This window comes from Myotis daubentonii, chromosome 3, assembly GCF_963259705.1.
Source record: "Myotis daubentonii chromosome 3, mMyoDau2.1, whole genome shotgun sequence".
Lineage (NCBI taxonomy): Eukaryota > Metazoa > Chordata > Mammalia > Chiroptera > Vespertilionidae > Myotis > Myotis daubentonii.
This window is the reverse complement of record NC_081842.1, coordinates 205,371,362-205,378,476: the sequence shown is the minus strand read 5'-3', so window position 1 is coordinate 205,378,476 and position 7,115 is coordinate 205,371,362. Positions and strand designations below refer to the sequence as shown.

Genomic DNA, 7,115 nt, shown 5'->3' with positions numbered 1-7,115 from the left:
TCAATTTTGTCTCTGAGGTATAAAATATTTAGATGGAATTGTGATTGGGCTAAAAGAGGGTTTAACATCACCCAGAGATGAATATATAGTTGGATTTCATATTTCACTTTTTTGAGGGGGGGGAGGGGAGTGAGTCCTAGCAGGAAGGATTACTGCATGTTCTGAGGAAGGAAAGCATGAAGTTGTTATAATGGTTGTATGAAAGTTAAATATAGTTAGCAGAATGAGAAAGGATGCTGAGTAACCAAAGAGGTAGACTGTCCTAGTCATGTGCCTATTGATATCAGCCCTTATCTGCCCTAAAGGGCTAGGCTAAGGCTCAAATTATATTTTCCAGGCTCTCATACTAGCTGGTTTCTGCATAGGTTTTGTCAATGAAAGACAGTAGAAGGTGGAGAGAGTAAACTCCCTTCCTGCCTCTGGATTCTGAGGGCATCTTCTGCAGCAGTGGCAGGAGCAAGCGGCGATGACAGCATTGGTGGTGGTGACAGCATTGGCTCTAGTGACAATGACAGCAATGGGTATGGATAGTGGAACAGAAGCAATGACCTGCAAAGGGCAGGCTCCTGGGTTCCTGCTCAGACAACTGGGCTCCAACGGCCAACAAGAGCCTCAGGGACTCCGTGCCTCTGAGCTTTGGGTAATATTTTTGCTCCTTTAGCCCAGGGTGGGATGGTTTCCTGAAGTTCATCATCTTTGAGTAGTCTCCCTTCTCCTCCCCTCCTTTGTTCCTCCTGTTCAGCAACATCCGTGGCAGGGAAAGGACTCAGGACCTGTGCTTCTAATACTCTGGTAGCCAGTTCCTTCATTACTTTGTTCTATTTGAAATAACTATAGACTGGGGAGGACCTGCTCCTTCAGGATTTCAGTCGCAACCTCTTGGCCAAGTCCTCCGCCCTCTTCTTTGGGAACGCCTTCATCATGTTCGCCGTCCCCATCTGGTTACACTGGCGAATATGGCATCTGGATCTTATCCAGCCTGCTGTTCTGTAGAGTGTGATGACCGCTGTAAGCACTTATTGGGTAGCCTTTGCCTACAAAAATGTGAAATCTGTTCTCAAGCACAAAGTAGCACAGAAGAGGGAAGATGCTGTTTCCAAAGAAGTGACTCGAAAACTTTCTGAAGCTGATAATAGAAAGATGTCTCAGAAGGAAAAAGAAGAATCATGTGGAAGAAGAAGGAAGTTGCTGATTACGAAGCTACAACATTTTCCATCTTCTATAACAGCACCCTGTTCCTGGTCTTGGTCATTGTTGCATCCTTCTTTATATTGGAGAATTTCTACCCCACAGTGAACTATATTCTGTCCATAAGTGCTTCCTCCGGTCTCATTGCCCTCCTATCCACTGGCTCCAGATAGACCAGGTCAGCGTCACCCTTGGCTTTGTATCTATGGGTGGTCTGTGGTGTATGGAAAAGAAGCCGGGTGGTCAGGGTGGGAGACACATAAGATGTTTTTACAGTCTGGAGTTTGAAAGACCCAACAGAATGCAATTCAGTATTTGTTTCTTGGCTCTTTTTTGACAGGCTGTTGAAATTACATGAATTGGAAGGGAAACTCAGAGTACCAGGGCATTTGTTAAAAGGCAAATGTGTCTGGCAATGTGCTATAATCACAAGAGGAGAAAACAACTTGTTTCCTTGATCTATCAGAGGTCACAGTAACCTGGACTGAACTGTTAGCATTTGTTAGAGTAGCAAGAAGTTAATAGCTGGTTTGTATGTTCCAAGCACAATATTACAGCTTTTTTGGAATCATATATATCAGAATGAATCCTCTTTCCTCCCCTTCCCCCTGTGGGGGTTGGGGGGTGCGATTGAACTGCATGTTTACATGTCTCTGAATTTGTGATTTGAAAGAACTCAAATTAAAAGCATTGTTTCTCAAAAAAAAAAAAAAAGAAAAAAGAAAAAAAAAAGAAAGAAAGAAAGGAGAGAAAAGAAAAGAAAGAAATACCTAGACTGGTTTTCTTTTCCTTGATTAGATCCTGATTAATATAGTACCTAGGCCTGACCACCTTGGCTTAGTGGTTGAACCTTGACCTATGAACCAGGAGGTCAGGGCACATGCCCCGGTTGTGGGCTGGATCCCCAGTGTGGGGCGTGCAGGAGGCAGCTGATCAATGATTCTTTATCATCATTGATGTTTCTATCTCTCTCCCTCTCCCTTCCTCCCTGAAATAAATACAAAATATATTTTAAAAAAATATTGTACCTAGTATTCTTGCCTCACTTGGCTTCTAAGAAGGATAACACTGAACATTCCTCCCACCCTACTGGACATTCCTTCTCTGTCTCCCTTGCTGGCTGGTTCCCCCTCTTCAACTTGACTCTTAAAATTGGGGTGCCCCAGTGTAAGGGGCAAAAATAGAATATTGGGGACTAGCTATTAGTTATAAGAAATATTAACCATGCTCTGTTAACAATGATTGTTTTGTTCTGATTAAAGAAAGCACACTCTAACCTGGCTGGGAGTTGTACGTCCCTGCCCCCGGGACCTGGGAGTCAACCTTGGAATGTGGTCCATTCTCATCTGAGAACTGCCTATTATCATGGAAAGATTAATGACCTTGTTGCCCAAACAATGGAGTCCTGTCCCAGCCCACATTGCCTGTAATCTCTAACCATTAAACCCATTCTTATTCCTTTTGCCTACTTCCCCATGTAATCTTTGCCCTACCCCATATAAGCAGCTAGTTTATAGGGGGTTGAAGAGCAGATTTTTGTGGATGACCTTCTCCTCTCCCATACTGCCAGCATCTATATATATAGTCCTATTATATATATAGACAGAATATGCAAATTGACCATCACACAATCTCAAAGATGGCGGTGCCCATAGCCACAAGGTGGTGGTGCCCAGTCCCTTTAGCCCCGCCAGAGTCCCACAGTCCTTTCAACCCAGCCAGGGGGACGGAGGGAGGTGGCAGGTGCATGGTGTGGCCTGACCTGCCCTCAGCTCCCCAGCCACCCAGGGCTGTCCTGAGGGGCAGGCAAGCCTCAGATTGCAGTTGCCAGCTGCCCAGGGCTGCCTGAGGCTCATGTAATCAGGGCCAGCTGAGGCTTGCGCTGCCAGCAGTGGCAGCAGCAGAGGTGTGATGGGGGCGTTGCCTTCCCCTGATGGCCTGGTCGCCTCCCCACCCCCTGAGGGCTCCCGGACTGTGAGCAGGCTGGGCTGAGGGACCCTCCCTTCAGTGCATGAATTTTCATTCACTGGGCCTCTAGTCTGTCTGTCTATCTATCTATCTATCTATAAAAGGCTAATATGCAAAGTGTCCCCTCGGGAGTTCGACGGGGAGACCAGGAGTTCACTGGCTCACTATGATGTGTGCTGACCACCAAGGGGCGGCACGGAATGAAGGAAGGCCCTGGCCAGCAGCCAGAAGGCCTCGATAGGCCCTGATCACCAGCCAGGCCTAGAGACCCTACCCATGCATGAAATTCGTGCACTGGGCCTCTAGTTATTGGAATAAATGCTCATATATGATTCAACCCTGTCTCTGCCTAATTGGCTCAAGTAGTGTCAGGCAACTGGGACCTATTGGTTGTTCGGTTTCACCAGGGCATGAGAACTGTTAATGACTTGCTTGTACTAGTAAACAGTTAACTTTCCAGTAATGTAAAGATCAAATCTTATTTGTAATACAGCTCTATCATCCAGGAACACAGGAATTAATTTCACTTTACAGGTGTCGAATTTGAAGATTTCTTGCCCTAGGAACCATTTAATTGACCCTTCTTGATGTTGCTACCTCTGAAGGTGAGACTTAATCTCAGATTGATATAGCTAAAGAGGAGTCCAAGAGATTTGCTTACTGCTGAAATATTCCCCATAAAAAACCCACAATCCAGGGTCTCATAACCTTCTTTACAGGTTCAGAAATTATTTTTTTGTCAAGCCCACCCTGAAATTAAACAAATTCAACAACATAGAGTGTCCCAATAAAATGCTTATATTTTTCAGATATGAGTAATATAAAATGTAAACCAACATTTTAAACAATGAATTACTGATGATGGACATTTGTAGTTTTAAGATAACTAAAGTATCTCAACAATATTGAGGTTCCAACCCATGAACATGGGATATCTCTTCATTTAATTAGGTGAGAGCATCCTGTTAGCTCTTTGACCTCAACTCCAGGGACCTTCACCTTTGCTCCACCTAAGGTACCCACTGCCATGGCCACCCCCTGGACATTGCATCTCCTAGGACTCCCTCATTTCTTAAATCTTGAATTCAAACATCCCACTGTGATCACATCCTCCCATCCTTCCACCTTTTCCCACCCAGTTGCTCCCACTACAACCATTCTTCAAATTTATTAGAACTGCCAGCCCCGTGGCTCCTCTGTGGTCCCCTTTTCTTTTTCATGCTCTCTATTCTAATTCTTTTCCTACCCAGTAGAGACTGAATGTCTTCAACACCTCTTTGCCAAACACCTCTCTTTCGTCCTATTGCCCCTATGCAGTGGCATTTAGTCAAACTATTTCCTGTTCGACATTGGGACAGAGTCATGCCAATCAAAACTAGAGGAAATGGAAGAAAAAATTTAGAAGGTTGCTGTGTACCATCGATTTCTTGCCTCTTTTAGCAAAGTCCTCCAAAAGAGGGTTAGGCCTTGTGAAAGGGTTTCCCCTAAAAATTATCTAAGGAAGGAAGTCTACCAGCAAAGAGGGCATGAAGGGAATTTCCTTTCCTACTCCAGCCTCCCCACACCTATGATATTGGATTGTCTCAAGAGTAAGACCTTTAAACTAAGTGAGAAGAGGATTAGCAGAGTACAGAGGTTAAAAAAGCATGTCTTCAGACTTAAAAGGCTCTGTAGGTGAGGCAAAACTTTAGGGTCTCTGATTGGGCCGGGGAATTAATTGATTAGAGAGATTAACAGGAGAAAAACATACAGATGTTTACACGGACGTGGGAGCCCCATACAAAAATGAAGACCCAAACAGGAGATAGGCCCAAGGGTGTATACACCGGATTGAACAGAGACAGGCAGTTGTGGAAAAGTAACTAAAATACATGGGGAGACTAACGGAAGATGAGTTATTTTAACAAGGTCTCTTTGTATAAGTTTCTCTTTGCCTTGACTCCTTGTCCTCCTCCGCCCCCACCTCTCTGGTGATAATGTTTCTGGTATGGGAGGGTGTCTTTCACGTGGGGATTTTATCTCTTGCTTTCAGGAGGAAAAAGGGGAGGGAGGTCGGAATGTCCTTTTTTTAAAAAAACATTTTTATTGATTTCAGAGAGGAAGGGATAGGGGGAGAGAGGTAGAAACATCAATAACGAGAGAGGATCATTGATTGGCTAACTCCTGCACACAACCTATTGGGGATCAATCCCGCAACCCAGGGATGTGCCCTTGACTGGAATCGAACCCAGGACCTTTCAGTCCACAGACTGACATTCTATCCACTGAGCCAAATCGACTAGGGCCAGAATGTCCTTCTTATACCTACTGTTCTTCAAGTGTCTTTAACTCAAAATAATCCTTATGCCTGTGGACAAAAGGAGCCATATGCTAACCTGACAAGCTCAGGGAAGGCCTGCATGGTGGTCTTGCAAACTCAGAGACCTAAAGTAACCACAAAGGGTGGTCTGAAATTAAACTTTAACTAAAAGCAGTTATGGTGGGTACCTACATCCTAGGCTGGTATCTTCCCAGATAAGGTCAAACTTTACCTTAACTGAGCCTATCTGGCTTTTTGCATCTATAATAACATACCCTTTAAATGTCTGGGTAACTTGTAATTTTCCTTTTTCTGAACCCCTTGGGGCACAACCTAATGTGCCTGGGCGCCAATACCACAAATTCCTTCATTGTTATGTTAATTGTTCCTGCACCCACCTAAGTAACAGTATGTGTCTATCATTTTACTTTTTCTCCAATCCCAGGGGTTTCCCTGCTTTGCTTCCTCCAGCCTCTCTGGTCTATCACCAATGGATTTCATGTAACCCACCTACGTCCCTTTCCTTTGATTGCAATGTATAAAAGCAGATGTAACCCACCAATTCTCCAGAGCTTTATCTCAATCCATTGAGGTTCTGCTTCCTGGCAATCGTCAACAGTTTGGCTCAAATAAACTCACAAAAATGCTTTACAGGTTTCAATGGTTTTTTTACGTTAACATGCCAAAGTGGCATATTTTGGGGTGGCACATAGTCACTGTCCGGCTGTGTCTGGACAAGGTCTTTAGGTGAGGGTTACTCATGGTACTAAAGGCAGCCAAGATCTTGAAGAACTGGGTTGTCCAAAAAATCCCCAGGTTTTTGGTTCAGTGCAGTCCAAAGGCAGTTGATATACATCCAAAATAGAACTCATCACCTTTGTGGATGAAAAGGGGCAACATACTAACCCTGACAAGCTCAGAGACCTAAAGTAACCACATAGGATGGCCTGAAATGATAACGATTTAACTAAAAGCAGTTTATGGTGGGTAGGCATGTCTAGGCTGGCTAGAATCCTCCCTGACAAAGGTCAACTTTCACCTTCATTGAGCCTATTGTCTTTTTGCATCTACATAACATACCTTCGGAAAGTCAGGGTAACTTCCTTTTTTCCAGACCCTTCGGGGCACAACCCACGCACCAGGGTGGAGACCAAAGCCTCTCGTTATTATTATCACGCTAATTGTTGACTTTAGCTATCCTGTACCCACCTATGTAAAAGAAGCCTGTGTCTTTCCTTTTCCTTTTTATCCAATCCCAGGGGTTTCCCTGCGTTGCTTTCTCCCGCCTCCCTAATCTACCACCAGCGCATTTCATGTAACCCACTTACATCTTCTCTTTCGATTGTACTCTATAAAATAAGATGCCAAACCGCCATTCTCTGGAGCATTTTCTAAGTCCGCTGAGATTTTGCTTCCCTGCAATTGTCATCAGTTTGGCTCAGATAAACTCACAAAAATTCTCTACAGGTGTGAATGTTTCTTACGTTGACATGAGTTACGATACAATCATGCAAGCGTAGGGCGGTGGTGGGGTGTCCTTAAGCCACTAGGTGAGAAGAAACAAGCCATCTTTTCTGTCAAAGAACGGTTTAGACGGCCGCCGTTTTGGACTGCGTGACTTGGCAGCCGCCATGTTGGCCCCATGGCTTGCAGCTCCCCT

At 44.5% G+C, this 7,115-nt stretch overlaps 1 pseudogene; it reads left to right on the top strand.

Moving 5' to 3' along the window:
* Positions 1 to 466: 466 nt before the first annotated feature.
* Positions 467 to 1,739, top strand: LOC132229790 (translocon-associated protein subunit gamma-like; annotated as a pseudogene).
* Positions 1,740 to 7,115: the final 5,376 nt, after the last annotated feature.